Here is a 22,543-nt window from a genome sequence, read left to right on the forward strand (position 1 = left end):
TGGGGCTACAAAGACATGATGCTAGAATCCATACAATAATGCTTAAAGATTTCATTTTGCCAAGACCATTGATAATTATGCATAATTGGCTGTAAATTAAATGTTTTCATGACATCCTTCACATGTCTGATAATTTGTTAATGTGGTTGGGAATACAGGAAAATATTTGAAATGTATTTATTCTTTTATCATTAAGTCTTACACAAATTGTAGAGATAAACCACCAGGCTTTGCACACTGTGTGCAATTTTGGAATGTTTATAGAAAAGACCTTCACACATGGAATTCTTTGCACCCTTCCATCATGTAGATATGTTTAATGACTCAGAAGCCATCTATGTTCAGTCATGTAGAGTATTGGAGAGGCTAAGCTGTTGTAAAACATTTGGAATGTGTGAATAGTTTAATTTCCACTTTATCTCCCATTCTTGGAAATTTGAAGGCTGAAGGTAAAATTCCAAGTTTTTATTGTTCATGAAGTTGTACGGTTTTTTTTTTTTTTTTGAACCTCTGTGCCAAGAACCAAGAATGAATAACAAATATATATTTTTTGTTATATTGACATACTGATATAAGGGTTGCATTTTGGTTAAAGGCAAATGATTTGCTTACATGAAGTAATTATATACATGTATCATAGTATTTCAACTAATGTAATGACTATCAAATGTAATTTATCAGCAACAGGTGCTATATGAGTAAATTATAAATAAAAGATTTTAATTTCATATAAAATCAATGGTAAGTCATGGGCTTAAAGTTGAAAGCTGGAAAACTGAAAAAGATAATTTTGTGATCAAAAATATTTCCAGTTATAACAGAATACCCAGTTCTGACTTGTGAAACAAAAAGCATAGCCGTGCTCTTAAAATGCAACAAGCAAAATCTGCTGAAAAGAGTTTCTAGGGACCAGGCCTAGTTCCAAGCTGGCAGCAGCACATGGCACTGTCATTCACGTGGCAAACATACAAGAGTAAATGGGTCATAGCATTGTCCTTCACAGATTCAGAGACCAGTTGAGGCCAGGCAACATGTGGCAAGAGAATCCATGCTAGGAAACTTCAAGAGACAACCATGTAAAGCAGTAGAAGTGAAGCTTGGTGTATAGTGGAGATCCCAAGATTTGGGTGATCCCAGAGCTGTGAGGTAATTGGGAAAGGAGAGCTGCACAAAGGGTAGCCTTGAAGGTGGACTTCTACAGGAGGCACAGAACAATCTAAGTACAAGATGGTAGATACAGATCTAGGGGCTTTTCCTACTGTGCTTTGATCTAGATTTGGTGCAATATATCATAATTATGACTCCATTTCTCCATATCAGAATGGTAATATATATTCCTTGCCATTGTGTTGAAAGTATATACATTCTTTTTTTTTTTTTCTGCAGGGGGCTATAATTAAGAGATTGCTTTGAGTCTCAGAAGATAACTTGAACTTTGTACACTAACAGTTTTGAGGCTAAAAGATGGTGGGGACTTATGAATCTATAATAAATATACTTTGCATCATGATATAGAAAATTCCATGAGGCTAGAGGATGAATTGGATTAGTGGAAATAAGAATATATCCATGGGTTCATATGCTTGGCTCCCTTGTTCCAGCAGATGGGAGTATTTGGATATCTTTATGAGGTACAGCCTTGCTGGAAGAAATATGCCACTGGGGGTGGGGAGTGGGCATGAATTTTCAGAGCGATGAAACATTCCCAGTTGACTCTCTTAGGTTTAAGATATGACCTAAAGAGCTCATCTTCAGTTTTCATCACCTTGTCTGGACACCAGATGCCATTCAATCTGTACCATCATGCAACAATAAGATCAATCCCAGCATTCATTCTCAGTTGGCTTCCTCATAGTGTTGTGTCACAACAATAGAAAAGTATTTAAGACAGGTGGAAGGCTCTAGATTTTAATCCTTTTGAAACCCACTGTTTTATTTTTTAAAGCATCAGTTTTTGTTAATTTATAACCATTTTGAAACAAAAATCTGTGACCTTTAAACTAAAAACACGAAGAAGACGCACGGGAAAAGGAGCAAACACACCTTTCTGCATTGCTTGCATTGTTCTGGCTTTGTTTTAAAGGGAATATTCCTGAATGATATGCCAATATTTACTTTACAAATGACATTTTGTATTAATACATTAAAACTTAGTTTTATTTCTCAGACTTGTTTTATAATTACTTAGTTCCTCTTACCATATCCAGCATCAAAATACTCGGTGCTTCCAATGGGTTTGTTATATTATATTTCATTTCCAGGCTGCACATCTATCTAAAAACTGGAAGCAAACAGTGTTTCTTTCCTTTCTGTACAGGAGTAGAAGAAGCAGAACAATGTTTATGAACAGTACAGGTCCCATGCTGACTTCTTAGTAAGCTATCAGTAACGATTTAGGGACATCTCACCCTGTATTTTTACCTAGTTATTTTTTGTCTCTCTCTATGAATTTTACAACCAAATATTTCCTTCTGGGAAACTGTACAGAAAATAAATCAAAAGTCATTTCCAGAAGAATGCCTCCCATTTTATTATTGAATCAGAGATTTCTTGAAATTGGTAGCTCTGTTTCTAGACAATTGGTTTGCTACCTCATTTTCACTATTATAAGTCCTCCTGATGTTTGAAAGCAAAACTATTACTCCTATTACTCTGACATTTGAACAAGTAATAATACTCTTTTCTAGATGTAATCACAGTAAATATGATGGATCAACCAGAAGATCAAATATGAAATCACAATAATGATTTCATATAAAAACTTTTGGCCTCAATTTAGGAGTAAATTTTCTCATCCATATATTAAAGTGTAATAAATATGACCTTTGAGCTTTATGGCATATGCCACGATCATTACTGAGCAATAGGAAATATGATTTGTATCAAATCTATATCATCAAGATGAAATATGAAGTTACATTGATTCTTTTCTCTATGTCCATCAGCTTCATTCTTTGAAGAAAAAAAAAACAGGTTATCTGTTTAACAAAAATTGTTTCTGTCTAAAGGAAATACAGGGACAAAGTGTAGAGCAGACACTGAAGAAAAGTCCATCCAGAGACTGCCCCACCTGCAGATCCATCTCAGATGCAGCCATCAAACCCAGTCACTGTTACTGATGCCAAGAACTGCTTGCTGCCAGGAGCCTGATATAGCTGTCTCCTGAGATGCTCTGCCAGAGCCTTACAAATACAGAGGAGGATGCTTGAAGCCAACCATCTGACTGAACATGGGGACCCCAATGGAAAAGTTAAAGGAAGGACTGAAGGAGCTAAAGAGGTTTGTAACACCATAGGAAGTACAATATCAACCAACCAGACCATTCAGAGCTCCCAGGCACTAAATCAACAATCAAGGAATACACATGGAGGGACCCATGACTATAGCTGCATATGTAGTAGAAGATGGCCTTGTTGGGCATCAATAGAAGGAGGCCCTTGGTCCTGGGAAGATGCCCCAGTGTAGGGAAATGCTAGGGCAGTGAAGCAGGGGTGGGTAGATGGATCTGGGAGCACCCTCATAGAAGCAGGGGGAACAGAGGGTGGGAGAGGGGGTATTCAGAGGGGAAACTGGCAAAGGAGATAACATTTGAAACGTAAAAAAATAAAATAACCAATAGAAATTTTTAAAAAGAGTTTAGAATATATTTATATATAAAACAACGGTGAATGATATTTTCTAAGTTTAATTCCAAGCTCATCTCATCTTCCAAATCTTACATTAAATTTTCTAATTTACTTCTTCCAGTTGGTATCATTATACTAACAAAAGAGGAATTAGTATCTCTAAATAGGAATGCTGCCTCAGAAAAGCATAGAAATAAGCATTCAGTTCCTTGTTTTGCATTGTTTTGATTTTTTAAACATATTTTTATTGTTTTTCCTCTTCTATTTTTTAATTTATTGTTTTGTTTTTACATTGTCATGATTTATAAACTTGCAATAGCTTTTATTATTAGAGTATAAATGTAGCACTTCATTTAATTATGCCACATATGCTGTGCTTCCCTAGCCTTCTGCACATCAGTCTGCCATATGGACGTTCCTATGAATCCCTATAGGAAACTTCCTGTGTGTGTTGAAGGACCAGGAGGCTAAAGCTCTACTATGTTTTTCTATCAGAAATTTCTGGGGATACAGAGTATATCCAACTGCTCTTCAGCAGAGAGTCTACTGAAGGAAGGAAAGTATGTAGCCAGTTAATAAGTAACTTAAATTCATTTCTTAATTTAAATTTGATAATAGCTTTACAAAACCAAATGAGTGTTCTTGTTAGTCTTGTTAGGGATATCCTACCTATGATATTATCTAACTTAGAGAGAATATATATATGGAGAGAGAGAGAAGAGAGAGAGGGGGGAAGAGAGAGAGAAGAGATACAGAGATACAGATAGGTAGGTAGATAGATAGGTAGATAGATAGATAGATAGATAGATAGATAGATAGATAGATAGATAGATAGATACACAGATAGAGACATAGACAGACATGAGTAAATACACACACATATGTCTCAAGTTGCCCAACATACATTGAGCAACTCCTGCTGTTTTTGCAATTGGGTGATGCTTCTGGAAGCAGAACAGTAAAACACAAATGTAAAGGCTGGACACAGTGGCAATCAGCTGGAATATTATTGTGGGTTCTTTATGTGAGTGATTGACTATAGAATTATATTATTTTTTTCTCAAAAATCAGGGGTATTGATTTAATCCACAATATATGACTTTTGGACATTCAAAATGAATTATCAAAAACAACCTATCTTGAAATTCTGTGTAAACAAATTGTTCAGTTTTTCAATTTAAGATGTCGTTCTTATCAGATGTGCTGCTTGATTATGCCTAACGAGAATAAGCAGTTTTCAGTTAGCACAGAGATGTGTATGAGAGTCACAAATTTGTACATTTTAAGATCACTTTAATTATTGTATGTTTTCATATTTATTAAGAATCTCTATGCATACCATTTTTCTTCTTTGCATCCCCCATCTCTAATATAGTGGCAAATGTTAAAATTAATTTTCTTCTTATAGTGATTGGTATGAATTTAATACACAGTTACTAAAAATGTTATAGCATTTTCATAAGTATCTTAATACAGATATAGAAAATGTATTTTTTGTCTATTATTGAGAGTTTTTAATTTTATATATAGATATCCTTGTATTTAGATAATATGAAATATGTCTACAATGAATTAATTCATTTTGTAGCTTTATTAAATATATGAAAGAAATACATTTCACAGTTAATGCTTATATTCTGCAAGATTTATTATATATTTCATTTATTTACATTTCAAATGTTATCCCCTATCCCGCTTTCCACTCTGGAAATCCACATCCCATCCCCCATCCTCTTGCTTCTATGAGGGTGCTCCCACCCACCCTCTCACTCCCACCCTACCGCCTTAGCATTCCCCTGCACTGGGGCGTTGAGCCTTTACAGGACTAAGACCCTCTCCTCCCATTGATGCCAGACAAAGCCATTCTCTGCTACAAATGCAGCTGGATCCATTGGTACCTCCATGTGTTTTATACAGGCAGTAACTTGTTGAATATCCATTGAATCAGGATACTAAAAGAGCATGTTGAAAATTCCTGGTCATCCACTGGAAAACCTCATACATATTATTTCCTGTTTCCTTTTCATAAAGCCATGTCCAATGAGATGAACTAACCTGATTTCTTTCTCCATGAATTTGCAAAATTATTTTGAGTTCTATTTATATTGCATCTACCAAAAAGTACTTCCTATATAATAGTGTGTAAATTTTCATAATGAGATTTAAATGGTTTATTCTCTCAAAATAAAAACACTTTGATTTTACATAATAAATATTGCTGCAAATGCAAATATTATCAATTTTTAAAAAATCATTTATCTTGAATTTATAAAAAATCGACACCAATGATAATCGAAATTGGAATGTATTACCCTGAAATTTGGATGGGTTTTAGCTCTTAGTTTCAAGTATTTTCTTGTAAGGATTTAATATTTTATGTTTGGTAAACACAAATACAAATACAGATGTGTTTCTATGTCTGTTCATTTCTTCTATTCTCTACAGTTAATCAGTATGGAAATACTAAGTAAGACAAATAATTTTTTTAAAAAAATCACTATATCATTAGAAATTACCTCATGCAAGGACACACATACAAACATACATGCATACCGCACATTCACACACACACACACACACACACACACACACACTATATTTAATGTCCAATCTAGAAATTTTAGATTCGGATTTTATTTTGTCTTTATTTATGTCTGCTGATGAAACTTTTCTGTTGGGGACATGCAAAAAGAACTGCAAAACAACCTTAGAACTCATGGAATATGGCTCACCAGTTATAGAGGCATGACCCAAGAACCATGTGGCTTGCAGACTTCATGCTGTTATAAAGCATGCTCTGCTTGTCACCCTCATATTGTCCTCATTGAAACTATTTGAGAAAAGGTAAACATTGTCTTATTGCTTAATATATTTCTTGTATTTTTTAATTTAAAGTTTATTCACACACTTAATCACTGCAATTCAGTTTCTTAATTTGCAAGAAGAAATATCATTAACATGCACTGCACAGTCTTCTTTAAAAAAATTAGATACAGTCTCAAGACTCTAGTTGCAGTCTAATAAAGCTATCAAAAGTAATACAAATTCATAGGTCTGAATTTATTAAATTATGATAAAATTACTTTTCAACTTTTTTATTTTAGTGAAGAAAATCACCTAATATATTGTAAATAGTTTCTACTACCCCTCCAAGTTCTTCCTAATCTCCCCATTCTATACATAATCACTCCCTTTCTGCCTCTCACTAGATAACAACAGCCATTTAATGGATAATAATTAAACATAATAAGATAAAACAGAAATGAAAGAGTCAGAATAGAAGGAAAAGAGGGCCAAATTAAAAAGCATATGAAAAATAGACACAGAGACACAAGTGTGCCCCTACCCTCAGGAATCTCATAAAGACACAAAACTAGAAGCCATAATAATAATAATGTGCATACATAGTATATACCTATATGTATACACACACATATGGTTAATCCAAATATATATACAAACTTACACAATGTATATAATGCCTGTGGAAATTGGTCTTTCAGAAATGCTCTTTATTTGTAAACAGAGAACCTTGATTAAAATCATAGGTACCTATATAATAAAAGTCTATAGTTGAAGAAAAGTGACCCTGACTCTTCTAAGGAATCATCAAATGCCAAAGGCTTCTCACCTAGCGATGGGAGCTTATGGTGAGCTTCTCCTGCTACTCCAGGGTTGTTTCTGGCTTGAATTTGTGCAAGTCTTGTGCCTGTTGTCCCAATGACTGTGCAGTCATATTTTTGATTTCACTATTGTATCCAGAAAACTCTGTTTCTTTTGTTTGCTTAAAAAACCATAGTTTGTGCACTCACGTTTTGGTTCTATTGATCTACAATGATTGGTTTGGTGTCAGTACTGTGCTGGCCTTACTATTTTAAATTTGAGGTATCACTTAAAATAGAGTACAATAAGGGCTTAAGCCACGTTTGCTCAGGGTCTCCTTAGCTAATCATAAGACTGTCTTTTTCTACACACACACACACACACACACACACACACACAGACATACTTAGGACATGATCCTCTAAGTCTCTCTCTCTCAAATATAGCTAACATAAGCCTTGAACTCACAACAGTCCTCTCTATGTACTATGTGTAAACAGCTATGAAGGATACTTTTCTACAATTCAAGTACTTCCTTGCTTAGGGATCAGTACCCAGAATAATTCTCCATTGAAAATAATGTAAAAGGAAAATGTTATTCATAGTTGCCCTCTATGAATAAGGGCCGTTTAAGAATATTGAACTTTCAAATAAATGTTTCTGTCCTAGATTTACCCATAGAGTAAGGGAGTAAAATCCACTATAGCTTGAGTGGATTGTGAGAAAGTTCAGAGAGATGCAGCCATTCCCGGGGCACTGGGTCAGACAATAATCACTATTAAGCACTGTCAAATGTTATTAAGTACTGTTAAATGCTATTGGGATTGTTAGTTTCCCATTGAGCTTTCATGAAACCTTTAATGAACATAATTTTTATGCTTTCCTTGATTAAGTGTCAAGAGTGGGCTCTTTGATAAGCCCTTCTCTTATGCCTGGCAGCCTGGAGCAGAAACTTTCAGCTAAGCAGCCCCTGTATAGGCAACCAGTTGAGCTCTCTTAACAGTAGTATTGCTATTGTGAATTCTTTTCAATCATTTTGAGGACACTCTAGCAGCTCCAGGAACCCTTACAATCACAACCAAAAAAAGAAGTCTGGTCACGACTTCTCTGGCTACTCATTCCCAACATGGAAGGCAGTGTCACTTTAACATAAGTATGTAGATGACCCCGTGTCTATTTCACTCTTCAAAGCCTTTCTTGCCATTACTCGTCCTCAAACTGAAGGAATGGCTTAAACCAACTACAACACTTCATTTGCAGAAGAGCTTTCTTATTACTGGTTTCTGTGAGGCTTCTGATTGAAGTGTAAGTTATAATCACCACATCTGCACACTATACCCATTACATGCCACACCTCCCTTTGACTACAGAATTAAACCACAGTGTTTTCAGATCCGCTGAGTCACATCTTTCTTATCTGAGGGTCCGGTGCAGCACGTGAATCATTTAGAAGTTTATCTGAGATGCTCTGTCCATATTTGCTTTTGGCTTTATTTTTCAGAAGAGAAAGCTGAGCAAAAAATATAAAGAACACCCCCAAGAAGCAAAAGAACTATAGCATCGATGAGGAGAGATACCACTGTCCTGATGTCCACATAACAGCTGGGATGGCAGCAATGGTTTTCTTATAATGATAACTAAAGACACCCAAAGTGTTCCAGGGTCAAAGCAGTAGGAAAAGGGTAGAAGAGTCAAATATCTGGAACATAAATAAAGTTGAGTAGTGAGGGTAGAACTTCAAGATATGGGAATGTAGAAAACAGCCATCATCAGCCAAAGATGAGAAAGTGCATGCGTTGTGAACAGGAAATGTTCATCCATCATTTAAGTCTCCAATCCAAGGAACCTGACATTCTAGTTCTGACTGCTCTATCTTAGTTCTGGGAAGCAAGGTTACAACATTCAGCATTTACTCAGAAATTGCCTGCGTTGGACTCTTACTGTTATTTGAAGCCAAGAATCCCAACAGAAGCCAAGATCTAGAGTCACTGGTGGCTACTCTCAATAAAATAGATCTTCAGTCTTATTATCTACAGCCATAAATTTGTGGTATCTATGATTATGTAAAGTCACAGCATTTAGGATCTGAACCTGAATCCTCTGGGTCTTCCAGTCCCACAGATGGGCATTCAGTACAAGATTCTTATAACTATTATCTCAGAAGTTCTGCTCTTTCCAAATACATTGTGTATATCCTGTATAACAAAAGATCTCTATTAGCTGGTTGGTAGAAAGAAGATATTTTATCAAATAGGTCAAGGTTTAATTATTTACTAGCTACCATTCATGTGAACCAAATTCTTATTTTCTGTTTCTTTTGTTTATAGAATGACTTGAAAATTTACCATGAAGAGCTTGGCATAGAGAAACACAGCTTTAATCCCAGTAATCAGGAGGCAGGGGAAACCAGTCTCTCAATTTGTGATCAGCCTGATCAACATAGTGAGTTTTCAGAATAGACAGAAAAACCTAGGGAGACTGTCTAGAGCCTTGAGAGTAGAACTACAAAAGGCTTTGGAACTCATGGAATGAGGCTCATCAGTTATAGAGGCATGACCCAAGAACCATGTGGCTTGCAGACTTCATGCTGTTATAAAGCATGCTCTGCTTGTCACCCTCACATTGTTCTTAATCTAAGAATTATATGCCAGGCATGGTGGTGCACGCCTTTAATCCCAGCACTTGGGAGGCAAAAAGCAGGCAGATTTCTGAGTTCAAGGCCAGCCTGGTCTACAAAGTGAGTTCCAGGACAGCCAGGGCTACACAGAGAAACCCTGTCTTGAAAAATCAAAAAAAAAAAAAAAAAGGCCTCTCAATAATAATGCCAAATCTCTTTCAGGCATTGGGGTTAGAGTAGAATAATGATTCACTACCCTAGGAAAGAACTTAGAAATGCAGATTGTCAACTATGACCACAGCCCTTACAAAACATTTGGAAAAGTATAATTGTTAGTGAGGCTAGGTCAATATGTTTTTTTCTACTGACTCTGATGTAGAAAATCTTTGGGAACAATTTGAAGTTCACAAAAGCACTCTCTTAAGAGTTACGATAGGGTTCTTTTATGGTCAGGGAACAAGAACCAGGGCAGCACTGGATGACATGATGCTCACTGGGGCTGGAATGGGGTTGATTAATTTCTGGCACCCATTTTTGCTTTCAGCTTCCTTATATGACTTATAAAATTTGCTGATGAGTAGATGCATCCTGAGGATCTAAAATATGATTGCTTTTTATATAAAAAGTTTAAATTTGTGATTCTTTTAAGATTCTTATAAAATTACTTTTAGATATAAATAATAAAAATAATCAATCCTTTTTTTCTAACAACAAATTGTTCCCTGCCAGTAAAAGAAACTGGCTGAGAAAACCCCCTTGCTATCGCATACTTTGTTAATCTATAACAAGTTACTTAGTTCTCAATGTACATGGGTTCTTGAGACTACTTTTTTCTTTACCTGTATTACTTAATATTACATACTTTAAAGGTATTGGGGAAAATACTGTATTTTTACAGTCATTCACAAGAAGAAAGATAGAATGCAATTACATTGTAGTTTAATGCTACTTGAAAGGTTTTGTTCTTTTGTTTTGTTTTATGTTTTTTTTCAAGACAGGGTTTCTCTGTAGCCCTGGCTGTCCTGGAATTCACTTTGTAGACCAGGCTGGCCTCGAACTCATAAATCTGCCTGCCTCTGCCTCTGCCTCCCAAATGCTGGGATTAAAGGCATGCACCACCACGCCCAGAAGTTTTGTTCTTATATATAAGCTATGGGAGGAAAAAAAAACTGTTGGAACTTTTTTTCCATCTATTACATCTATACATATTATATGTGTGTTTGTGTCTGTGTGTGTGTGTGTAGCTTGTTTGGATGTTACTGGAGCTTGCTCTGTCCACCAATGTGTGTGTATCTGTATATCAGTATATCTATATATGTGAGTATGTGTGTGTGTGAGTATGTGTGTGTGTGAGTATGTGTGTATGTATTTGTATGAAGATATATTTACATATTTAAGTACACATATGTATGTCTGTATATATGTACATGTGTAAATGTGTAAATGCATATATACACACACACATATATGTATATATGTATACATATATGTGTGTGTGTGTGTGTGTGAGAAATGCTTGGAACCTGCTGGTTGGAGCTTTGCTCCACCCATTCAATGTATGTGTGTGTATAAAACATTTTTATATAAAATGTTATATATATAATATATATCATTTTATGTATAAAATTATATATATATATATAATACATATACACACATTTTGCTTTATCCACTTGGTGTGTATGTGTATATGAATTTTCTCTTATTCTTTGCTTTATTGCTTGCCACTAAGTATTGAAAATTCCAAGTTTTTCACTGGCCACAGAGAATGCCAGACTCAGTGAATCAAGCTTTTTACCCTCAGAGAAAAGTCTGCTGAGTAAGTTCTTTAATTGCTGGCTGGCATAGACAGCAGCCTCCCCCATCAGTTATCAGACTCTCATAATGCTGAAGTTGTCAGCTGCTTTCAGCCCTGACCCCCACCAATGCCACACCTTCACCAATGCCTCATTCCTCTGTTCTTGAAGTAAGCAAAAAGGAACAAACAAAATTTATGATAAGCAGGGACAAAAACAGCACAGTGAGTGAGGATATTTGCCTCTGGGTTGTAACAATCTGAGTCTGTTCACTGGAACGCAGGAAAGGGTGGAAGGGATGAAATGACTCCATAGATTATTTTTGGCTTCTACCCTGAGGTGGCATTCATGTCACCACAAATAAACATCATATATACACAATCACTCACATACACCCAGTCCCACAAAGTCACATACATACACACACAGAGAGACACACAGACAATCTGTAAAAATAAACAAGAGTTTAGTTTTACCATAAAGATCTGGTTATATTAGTTATAGAAGTCAAAACTTCAAACTTTTTATGGAAAGAGAATTGTCAAAGAAGAATTTTGAATATCTGTAGATGCTGACTATAATATGCAATATAATAACACATTTTAGTCTAATCTTAAACTAAACAAACAGTCCCATAGCAGTTGATGCTGCCATGGTCAAGCTTGGTACTAGTCAGAAATAGGACTATGAAGAACCAAACTAAAACAGCAAACATCTCTGTTCATAGATTCATTCACTGAAGGACTTTTCAACTAACAGATTTTGGCCATAATAAATTAATGTCCTTATGAAAAAATTTTGTGTTTGTATAAGATCTTATATATAAGATGAATAGCTTGGTCAGATTTCTATAAAGCAGGTAATCTAACTATTATGTTAATTATAAAATTCTATTTCACTCTACTGAAAAAGAAATAAAACATTTTTATTCATGTTTACAAAATATTTGGCAAAATTTTGTAGTTTACCATAAAAGCTTGCATCAAACTGGAGATTTATGGTGAAATTGGGTTCTACTGAATAAAGCCCTGATTTATCAAATGTGATGATAGGCTTGTAGGGCAGTCATTTCTACTCACTTCTTTTACTCCTGTTTTGTGAAATCTGATATTCCTCTAGTAATTCATATGTAAATCTGTTAAAGTTTGCCAGGAGCCTGCCCAGCTTGGAATTAGTTTAAGTGGAACACAGCATTTAACATAGGGCAGAACACTGATAATCTCTAACCTTTAAACTCTCTAACTATGCTGAAAGCTAAAACTACTAGCTTCTAAAATATCTAAAATATATTCTTGCTTATTGTGAGATTAATAAACACTGGCTTTGGTTGTTAAGTCCTGTACTAGGGAATTAAAAGGTTCTTTTGTTCTTTTCTCACCAGGAATTCCTTAGCCCTAGGTTCTAAGCCTGGGAGTTTATTTAACTCTTTGTCAGAGACAGAAAATTGCTTGTAGAAATAAAAACGACAATTGGAAAGAAATTCTAATCACAATATTTTATTTTTAAGAGAAAAGAAAAAAAACGGGAACCTATTAAACTATCTAAATCTCTCTGTTTAAAGTTCTTTAAATTCTGAGTTGTTTATTCTAAGATCTTAGATCTTATATATTTTCTCAGAATATATGATCACATGATATCTAATTCAAATGTTCACCATGAATTTAAACATATATTCAAATCATAAATTGAATAAATTCAAAAGAACGATGTTTACATGTGATTTTGTTTAGAACAATTTTCTTTTCTTTTTTACTAGATATTTTCTTCATTTACATCTCAAATGCTATCCCCAAATCCCCCTATACCCTCCCCCTCCCTGTTACCCAACCCACCCACTCCTGCTTCCTGACCCTGGCATTCCCTTGTATTGGGACATATGATCTTTGCAAGACCAAGAGCCTCTCCTTTCGTACATATGCAGCATACATATGCAGCTAGAGACAAGAGCTCTGGGGTAGAGCAATTTTCTAACTTGACATTTACTTTCTGTCACTAGCTCAACAGGGTCACTGGAAGTCTTAAACTTTAATTTTTGTGACTAAGTTAACATTCAAGTTTTCTGTAGGTAAACCCAGTCAATATTTTATAATCTGTCCTTACATCTAAAATACATCATTAGTTCCCTTTTATGACATTTGGTCAATTGTCTTACAAGAATTGTATTATAAGTATTAAATCTGTTTCAATACCTGCTTTCTATATCAACACAAACTAACTCATGACAAGACTGGCATAATTCTAATTGTAGTATTCATATCACAAACAGCCTTAATTACAATCTTATGGGGAGGCATCCTCATGGAGACAGAGTTGGGACAGGTAAGGGTTATGGGATGTGGAGCAGTAGAATGGACCTGGAGAGTAATAGAATCTGGAGTGAAGGCGTGAGAAAAGAAAGAAAGAAAGAAAGAAAGAAAGAAAGAAAGAAAGAAAGAAAGAAAGAAAGAAAGGAAGGAAGGAAGGAAGAGAGAAAGAGCGAGAGAGAGAGAGAGAAACAACAAAAGAAACAACAAACGAAAGAAAGAAAGAAAGAAAGAAAGAAAGAAAGAAAGAAAGAAAGAAAGAAATTTAAAAAGAAAAAAATGGCCTAATAATAACTGTTGGGAGCCGCCCCCACATTCGCCGTTACAAGATGGCGCTGACATCCTGTGTTCTAAGTGGTAAACAAATAATCTGCGCATGTGCCAAGGGTATCTTATGACTACTTGTGCTCTGCCTTCCCCGTGACGTCAACTCGGCCGATGGGCTGCAGCCAATCAAGGAGTGACACGTCCGAGGCGAAGGAGAATGCTCCTTAAGAGGGACGGGGTTTTCGTTTTCTCTCTCTCTTGCTTTTCTCTCTCTCTTGCTTCTTGCTCTCTTTTCCTGAAGATGTAAGAATAAAGCTTTGCCGCAGAAGATTCTGGTCTGTGGTGTTCTTCCTGGCCGGTCGTGAGAACGCGTCTAATAACAATTGGTGCCGAATTCCGGGACGAGAAAATCCGGGACGAGAAAAAACTCCGGACTGGCGCAGGAGGGATACCTCATTCCAGAACCAGAACTGCGAATCAAGGTTATAAGGTTCCCGTAACACAGACTGTTGAGAAGGATTCAACTGCCGAATTCAGAACTCATCAGCTGGGGAACGACGGTGATAAAGGTTCCCGTAAAGCAGACTGTTGAGAAGGATTCAACTGCCGAATTCAGAACTCATCAGCTGGGGAACGGAAGTGAGAAATGGCTTTACCAGGTATGTTTGGCCTTGAACTTTTTCTAGTGTTAGGAGCCCTTTTGTTCCTTTTCACATGTTATATAGTGCTTAAGGCAGGGCTAAAAATTCTAGAGGAAGTTCAGGACAGTCTATCAGAAGTAAAGCGGAGAGAGAGAGTAGGAACAAGGAGAAACGGTAAGTATACAGGCCTTTCCAAGGGTCTTGAACCCGAGGAAAAGTTAAGGTTAGGTAGGAATACCTGGAGAGAGATTAGAAGAAAAAGAGGAAAAAGGGAGAAGAAAAAAGATCGATTAGCGGAGGTCTCTAGGAGATACTCGTCACTAGATGAGCTCAGGAAGCCAGCTCTTAGTAGTTCTGAAGCAGATGAAGAATCCTCCTCTGAGGAAACAGACTGGGAGGAAGAAGCAGCCCATTACCAGCCAGCTAATCGGTCAAGAAAAAAGCCAAAAGCGGCTGGCGAAGGCCAGTTTGCTAATTGGCCTCAGGGCAATCGGCTACCAGGTGCACTCCCGCCCTATGCGGAGTCCCCGCCCTGCGTAGTGCGTCAGCCCGTAGTGCGTCAGCAATGCGCAGAGAGGCAGTGCGCAGACTCATTCATTCCCCGAGAGGAACAAAGGAAAATACAACAGGCATTTCCAGTCTTTGAAGGAGCCGAGGGTGGGCGTGTCCACGCTCCGGTAGAATATGTGCAGATTAAATATGGAATCAATGCTAATTTTACCTTGGTGCAGTTAGACAGGCTTGCCAGCATGGCACTAACTCCTGCCGACTGGCAAATGATTGCAAAAGCCGCTCTCCCTAGTATGGCCAAATATGTGGAATGGCGAGCTCTGTGGCAGGAGGCGGCACAGGCGCAGGACCGAGCAAACGCTGCTGCTTTAACTCCAGAGCAGAGAGATTGGACTTTTGACTTGTTAACGGGTCAGAGAGCTTATTCTGCTAAACCTGATAAGAGGTATCAATGGAAGGTCTTACCACAGGGGATGTCCAATAGTCCTACAATGTGCCAGCTTTATATACAAAAAGCTCTTTTGCCAGTGAGGGAACAATTCCCCTCTTTAATTTTGCTCCTTTACATGGATGACATCCTCCTGTGCCATAAAGACCTTACCATGCTACAAAAGGCATATCCTTTTCTACTTAAAACTTTAAGTCAGTGGGGTTTACAGATAGCCACAGAAAAGGTCCAAATTTCTGATACAGGACAATTCTTGGGCTCTGTGGTGTCCCCAGATAAGATTGTGCCCCAAAAGGTAGAGATAAGAAGAGATCACCTCCATACCTTAAATGATTTTCAAAAGCTGTTGGGAGATATTAATTGGCTCAGACCCTTTTTAAAGATTCCTTCTGCTGAATTAAGGCCTTTGTTTAGTATTTTAGAAGGAGATCCTCATATCTCCTCCCCTAGGACTCTTACTCTAGCTGCTAACCAGGCCTTACAAAAAGTGGAAAAAGCCTTACAGAATGCACAATTACAACGTATTGAGGATTCGCAGCCTTTCAGTTTGTGTGTCTTTAAGACAGCACAATTGCCAACTGCAGTTTTGTGGCAGAATGGGCCATTGTTGTGGATCCATCCAAACGTATCCCCAGCTAAAATAATAGATTGGTATCCTGATGCAATTGCACAGCTTGCCCTTAAAGGCCTAAAAGCAGCAATCACCCACTTTGGGCAAAGTCCATATCTTTTAATTGTACCTTATACCGCTGCACAGGTTCAAACCTTGGCAGCCACATCTAATGATTGGGCAGTTTTAGTTACCTCCTTTTCAGGAAAAATAGATAACCATTATCCAAAACATCCAATCTTACAGTTTGCCCAAAATCAATCTGTTGTGTTTCCACAAATAACAGTAAGAAACCCACTTAAAAATGGGATTGTGGTATATACTGATGGATCAAAAACTGGCATAGGTGCCTATGTGGCTAATGGTAAAGTGGTATCCAAACAATATAATGAAAATTCACCTCAAGTGGTAGAATGTTTAGTGGTCTTAGAAGTTTTAAAAACCTTTTTAGAACCCCTTAATATTGTGTCAGATTCCTGTTATGTGGTAAATGCAGTAAATCTTTTAGAAGTGGCTGGAGTGATTAAGCCTTCCAGTAGAGTTGCCAATATTTTTCAGCAGATACAATTAGTTTTGTTATCTAGAAGATCTCCTGTTTATATTACTCATGTTAGAGCCCATTCAGGCCTACCTGGCCCCATGGCTCTGGGAAATGATTTGGCAGATAAGGCCACTAAAGTGGTGGCTGCTGCCCTATCATCCCCGGTAGAGGCTGCAAGAAATTTTCATAACAATTTTCATGTGACGGCTGAAACATTACGCAGTCGTTTCTCCTTGACAAGAAAAGAAGCCCGTGACATTGTTACTCAATGTCAAAGCTGCTGTGAGTTCTTGCCAGTTCCTCATGTGGGAATTAACCCACGCGGTATTCGACCTCTACAGGTCTGGCAAATGGATGTTACACATGTTTCTTCCTTTGGAAAACTTCAATATCTCCATGTGTCCATTGACACATGTTCTGGCATCATGTTTGCCTCTCCGTTAACCGGAGAAAAGGCCTCACATGTGATTCAACATTGTCTTGAGGCATGGAGTGCTTGGGGGAAACCCAGACTCCTTAAGACTGATAATGGACCAGCTTATACGTCTCAAAAATTCCAACAGTTCTGCCGTCAGATGGACGTAACCCACCTGACTGGACTTCCATACAACCCTCAAGGACAGGGTATTGTTGAGCGTGCGCATCGCACCCTCAAAGCCTATCTTATAAAACAGAAGAGGGGAACTTTTGAGGAGACTGTACCCCGAGCACCAAGAGTGTCGGTGTCTTTGGCACTCTTTACACTTAATTTTTTAAATATTGATGCTCATGGCCATACTGCGGCTGAACGTCATTGTTCAGAGCCAGATAGGCCCAATGAGATGGTTAAATGGAAAAATGTCCTTGATAATAAATGGTATGGCCCGGATCCTATCTTGATAAGATCCAGGGGAGCTATCTGTGTTTTCCCACAGAATGAAGACAACCCATTTTGGGTACCAGAAAGACTCACCCGAAAAATCCAGACTGACCAAGGGAATACTAATGTCCCTCGTCTTGGTGATGTCCAGGGCGTCAATAATAAAGAGAGAGCAGCGTTGGGGGATAATGTCGACATTTCCACTCCCAATGACGGTGATGTATAATGCTCAAGTATTCTCCTGCTTTTTTACCACTAACTAGGAACTGGGTTTGGCCTTAATTCAGACAGCCTTGGCTCTGTCTGGACTTGTCCAGATACAACTAGATGTATTATGACAAATAACTCAGCAGGGATGTGAACAAAAGTTTCCGGGATTGTGTGTTATTTCCATTCAGTATGTTAAATTTACTAGGGCAGCTAATTTGTCAAAAAGTCTTTTTCAGTATATGTTACAGAATTGGATGGCTGAATTTGAACAGACCCTTCGAGGCTTGCCATCATTCAGGTCAACTCCACGCGCTTGGACCTGTCCCTGACCAAAGGATTACCCAATTGGATCTCCTCAGCATTTTCTTTCTTTAAAAAATGGGTGGGATTAATATTATTTGGAGATACACTTTGCTGTGGATTAGTGTTGCTTCTTTGATTGGTCTGTAAGCTTAAGGCCTAAACTAGGAGAGACAAGGTGGTTATTGCCCAGGCGCTTGCAGGACTAGAACATGGAGCTTCCCCTGATATATCTATGCTTAGGCAATAGGTCGCTGGCCACTCAGCTCTTATATCTCACGAGGCTAGTCTCATTGCACGAGATAGAGTGAGTGTGCTTCAGCAGCCCGAGAGAGTTGCAAGGCTAAGCACTGCAATGGAAAGGCTCTGCGGCATATATGAGCCTATTCTAGGGAGACATGTCATCTTTCATGAAGGTTCAGTGTCCTAGTTCCCTTCCCCCAGGCAAAACGACACGGGAGCAGGTCAGGGTTGCTCTGGGTAAAAGCCTGTAAGCCTAAGAGCTAATCCTGTACATGGCTCCTTTACCTACACACTGGGGATTTGACCTCTATCTCCACTCTCATTAATATGGGTGGCCTATTTGCTCTTATTAAAAGAAAAAGGGGGAGATGTTGGGAGCCGCCCCCACATTCGCCGTTACAAGATGGCGCTGACATCCTGTGTTCTAAGTGGTAAACAAATAATCTGCGCATGTGCCAAGGGTATCTTATGACTACTTGTGCTCTGCCTTCCCCGTGACGTCAACTCGGCCGATGGGCTGCAGCCAATCAAGGAGTGACACGTCCGAGGCGAAGGAGAATGCTCCTTAAGAGGGACGGGGTTTTCGTTTTCTCTCTCTCTTGCTTCGCTCTCTTGCTTCGCTCTCTTGCTTCGCTCTCTTGCTTCTCTCTCTTGCTTCTTGCACTCTTTTCCTGAAGATGTAAGAATAAAGCTTTGCCGCAGAAGATTCTGGTCTGTGGTGTTCTTCCTGGCCGGTCGTGAGAACGCGTCTAATAACAAATAACTAGTATAATTTTAGGAATTCTTGTAGTATCATTATTAAAAATTAAGAAATCATCTGTTTGCATAGCACCACTTCAAGGCAGAGCATCTTCATTTATCTGTAGAAAATCTGCCCAGTATGTTGGGGCAAAGACAGAAAAGACATATCAATAGCAGAAATCAAATCCTGAAAATATCATCCCTTCAATTTTGCCTGGAAGCGCTCATCCTTTGTGGTTCATAGTCCATGGTGAAATCATCAAAGAAAGAGCACTTGCTAGATTTTAGCCTCTACTTCACGACTCCTGGCAAAAGTTCAGATAGTATAATGACAAAGGGAAGGAATGTTTCTTGTCCAAATCCTTTGAGAATTTGCTGGTTTAGATATTTATCCTTTTAAAAGATAGCTTAAAAATGGATTTAATATAGTGAAATAGACTTGAGGTCCAGACCTTTTGGGAGAACCAATTTCTCATGCCCAGGATCTTAGGATCAGGGGTAAGTAGGACACAACATCTGTTCCAACACCACTGGGAGTAACTGGGACCAGCAGGATTCAGGGACATAGGAAGCCCACCTGACCAGTGGCTTGGGTCCCTTCCTTTGTGCCAGTCTACCTTGGGCACAAACTCTAGAGGCAGTTCCACAGCACCCAGAAGAGGCTCAAATCCCAGGTGCTCTAACACAAATAGGATCAAAGGATCCCAGGATCTCAGGAGTTTAGTCACACCAGGATCTCAGAGTCCCAGAAGCAGCTTGACTCCCAGGGACTCTGACACATCCAGAATCTCAGAATCCCAGGATCCCAGAATCAGAGGATCACAGAGACAGCTGGACTATGAAGAGTGCTGATACAACCAAAATTATAGGAAGGACAGGTTCCAGTCAGACAGTGAGACCAGGTAGCACTAGAAGTATTCAGATGACAAAAGACAAGCATAAGAACAGAAGAAAGAGAAACTAAGGTTATTTGGCATCACCCGAATCCAATTTACCCACCATAACAAGTCCTGGATACACCAACATACTGGAAATGCAAGACTCAGATCTAAAGTTGCTTCTCATGACAATGATAGAGGACTTTAAGAAGGACTTTAAATAATTCCCTTAAAGAAATACAGGAGAATACAGGTAAACATGTAGAAGCCCTTAAAGAGGAAACACAAAAATCCGTTAAAGAAATACAGGAAAACAAAACCAAATAGGTGAAGAAAATGAACAAAATCATCCAATAAATAAAAATGGAAATAGAAGCAATAAAGAAATCACAAAGGGAGTCAACCCTGGAGTTAGAAAATCTAGAAAGAGATCAGGAGTCATAGATGCAAACATCACCTACAAAATACAAGAAATAGAAGAGAGAATCTTATGGGCAGAAGATACCACAGAAAACATTGACACAACAGTCAGAGAAAATGCAAAATTCAAAAACTCCTAACCCAAAACATCCAGGAAATCCAACACAATGAGAATATGAAACGTAAGGATAATAGGTATAGGAGAGAGCAAAGATTCCCAACCTAAAGGGCTACTAAATATCTTCAACAAAATTATAGAAGAAAACTTCCCTAACCTAAGGAAAGAGATGTCCATGAACATACAAGAAGCCAGCAGAATTCTAAATAGACTGAACCAGAAAACAAATTTCTCCTGTCACATAATATTCAAAGCACCAAAATGCAGTAAACAAAGAAAGAATGTTAAAAACAATAAGTGAAAAAGGTCAAGTAACATATAAAGTCAGACGTATCAGAATTACACCAGACTTCTTACCAGAGACTATGAAAGCTAGAAGATCCTGAGCAGATGTCATACAGTCCCTAAGAGAACATAAATGCCAGCCCAGACTACAATACCCAGCAAAATTCTCAATTACCATACTTGGAGAAACTAAGATATTCCATGACAAAACCAAATATACACAATATCTTCCCACAAATCCAGCCCAACAAAGAATAATAGATGGAAAACACCAACACAAGGAGGGAAACTAAACCCTAGAAATAGTAAGAAAATAATCTTTCAACAAACCTAAAAGAAAATAGTCACATAAACATAATTCTACCTCTAACAACAAAAGTAACAGGAAGTAACAAACACTTTTTCTTTATATCCCTTAACATCAATGGACTCAATTCCCCAATAAAATGACATAGACTAACAGACTGGATATATAAAGAGGACCTAACATTTTGCTGCATACAGGAAACACTCCACAGTGACAAAGTGTGACACTACCTCAGAGTAAAAGGCTGGAAAACAAAAAATCCAAGCAAATGGCCCCAAGAAATAAGCTGGAGCAGCCATTCTAATATCAAATAAAATCAACTTTCAACCAAAAGTTATCAAAAAGGATCCTTAAGGACAGTTCATACTGGTCAAATGAAAAAAAAAAAAAATCTAACACGAAGTCTCAATTCTGAACATGTACGCTCCAAATGCAAGGGCCCCCACATTCATAAAAGAAACTTTACTAGAGCTCAAAGCACACATTATATCCCCCCCCACACACACACACACAAATAATAGTGGGAGACTTCAACTCCCTACTCTTAGCAATGGACAGATCATGAAAACATAAACTAAACTGAGACACATTGAAACTAACAGAATTTATAAACCAAATGGATCTAACAGATATTTATAGAACATTCCACCCTAAAGCAAAAGAATGTACTTTCTTCTCAGCACCTCATGGTACCTTCTCCAAAACTGATCATATAATTGGTTACAAAACAGGCCCTAACAGATACAAGAAGAATGACATAATCCCGTGCACCCTACCAGATCACCATGGACTAAGGCTGGTCTTAAATTCCAACAAAAACACACATATACATGGAAGCTGAACAAAGCCTTTACTCAATGATAACTTGGTCAAGGAAGAAATAAAGAAAGAAATTAAAGACTTTTTAGAATTTAAGGCAAATGAAGACAGATCATACCAAAACCTTTGGGGTGCAATGAAAGCAGTGGTAAGAAGAAAACTCATAGCTCTATGTGCCTCCAAAAAGAAATTGGAGGGAGCATACACTAGGATCTTGACAGCACAGTTGAAAGCTCTAGAACAAAAAGAAGCAAATTTTCCCAAAAGGAGTAGATGGCAGTCTTACACGCGTTCTCGCGACCGGCCAGGAAGAACGCAACAAATCGGAATCTTCTGCGGCAAAAGCTTTATTGCTTACATCTTCAGGAGCCAGAGAGCAAGAGAGCAAGAGCTCTATTGCT

The sequence above is a fragment of the Mus musculus genome, chromosome 16, assembly GCF_000001635.26.
Source record: "Mus musculus strain C57BL/6J chromosome 16, GRCm38.p6 C57BL/6J".
Lineage (NCBI taxonomy): Eukaryota > Metazoa > Chordata > Mammalia > Rodentia > Muridae > Mus > Mus musculus.